Raw genomic sequence first — 2,014 nt, 5'->3', positions numbered from 1 at the left:
AATTATGCATGACTTGTGCTTTTTTCTTTAACGTGTAATTTCTGGGTTTACGATTCGACTAGGCATCCTCTGCTATGCAAGACCATATGTCTTAGACAAGCTCGATTTTGAAGATAGCGAGAGGATTCAGACGACGAAAGATCACTTTAAGATGAAACATGGTTCCATTTTTGAGGTTAACATCTACAATGCATTAAATCACACACATTTTGGTTGTTCAAATTGGATAGGACTATGCGAGACCTACGGATTTCGGGAGGATATGAAAATAACCTTCGACATTGGTCCTGAAGATGATCCTGGATATAAAAATATCATCATTTGGGTGAATGTGTACATGATTCCAATTCTACCTCCATGAGAGTTTGTCAAACAAATTTGTTAAGTAATTTATATTGTTTATTTAAAAATAGTTGGTATTCATCCCTCCTAAACTTGTTTGTTTGTAATTGGAAGCTTATTTCCTCCACGCCCATGCTTCCATCCACGGAAGCGGATAGTTTCGAGGCTCAGGTTTTCGGGCTCGCGCGTGCCTCTCTCCCAGATCTTGGTGACTTCCTCCACTCTGCCTCCCCAGCTGCTCTTGTCACCGACTTCTTCTATGCCAGGGCCCTCGACGTCGGTGCGGAACTCGGCATCCCGACCTACTTCTTCCTCACCACTTGCATCGCCATCGTCGCCTTTGGTCTCTACCAGCCAGTCATGGATGAGCAGCCCACTCTGAGCTTTCAGGACCTTGGTGGTAACCTTGTGCACGCCCCAGGGTTGCCGCCCATACATGTAGATCACCTCTCCGCGTTCACTCTCGAGTCTCGACCACACAGCTTGAGCACGGAGTTGTTCAAAGACATACCCCAACAGTTGTGCAACTCACATGGCATTATTGTCAACGGCTGCCGCTCGTTGGAGCCGTGTGCCGCCATCGCCATCGTCTCTGGCCTCTACACCCCCTGACGGCCAACACCGCCATTGTAATGCATAGGACCACCAATAAAGCAGGAGGAGGTTGGGGTTAGGACAGAGCGCCATGAGTGCCTCGCATGGCTCGATGGCCAGCCAAAGGCCAGTGTGGTGTTTCTCTGTTTTGGCAGCTCCGGTCGGTTCAGCGCGGAGTAGATCAAGGAGATGGCGGCGGGGCTGGAGATCAACGGGCAACGCTTCTTGTGGGTTGTCCGGCGCCCTGTGGCAGGCGACGAGCACGAGTTGGCCGGCGACCTGGACATGCTCTTTCCCAAGGGCTTCCTGCACCGAACCAAGGAGAGAGGATTGGTTGTCAAGTCGTGTTCACCGCAGCAGGACGTACTACCGCACGGCGGGTTTGCGAGACACTGCAGATGGAACTCGATGCTGGAGGCGGTCATGTTGGGCGTGCCAATGCTGGCGTGGCCTCTGTACACCGAGCAACGCATGAACAAGGTGTTTTTGGTGAAGGGGACGCAGCTAGCCGTGGCCATGGAAGGGTACGACAGACAGATGGTGGAGGCACAGGAGGTGGCCGCCAAGGTCAGGTGGCTGATTGAGTCCGACGATGGGCGGGAGCTCCGGCAACGAACGCACGCGGCCGTGCGGGTTGCCAAGGAGGAGCTAGGCAACGCTGGTGAGTCGGCAGTGTGTTGCTGCAGCTTGCGAGACAGTGGAAGAGCACCGCCGACGACGAAACTGCTGCTTGTGGCCTCATCATCGACTGAAGAGATCCTTTCACATTCATGTTAGTGCCATGTGCATGTTGGCCTTTGGAGTCATACCGTCACTACTAGGGAAAAGCCTATACACAGAATCTTACTAGCAGCGCTCCTCAAAATACCACGCTACTGCTATTTAGCAGCAGCGCGTTTCACCAAAACTCGCTGCTGAAAGGAAAATATCAGTAGCGCGTCCACCACAAACCACGCTACTGCTATAATTGCCATGACCTCGCGCCCCCCGCTAGTTATAGCAGTAGCGCTCTGTACAGAACATCGCTACTGCTATAGAAGTTAGCAGCAGCGCGCTTCTAGGAAAACCGCTACTGCTA

General features: G+C 52.2%; 1 pseudogene; it reads left to right on the top strand.

Moving 5' to 3' along the window:
- The first annotated feature begins 474 nt into the window (after window positions 1-474).
- On the top strand, window positions 475-1,688 carry LOC119361579 (annotated as a pseudogene).
- The last annotated feature ends 326 nt before the right edge of the window (window positions 1,689-2,014 follow it).

The sequence above is a fragment of the Triticum dicoccoides genome, chromosome 2B (assembly GCF_002162155.2).
Source record: "Triticum dicoccoides isolate Atlit2015 ecotype Zavitan chromosome 2B, WEW_v2.0, whole genome shotgun sequence".
Lineage (NCBI taxonomy): Eukaryota > Viridiplantae > Streptophyta > Magnoliopsida > Poales > Poaceae > Triticum > Triticum dicoccoides.
This window is presented reverse-complemented; position numbering and strand designations above follow the sequence as displayed.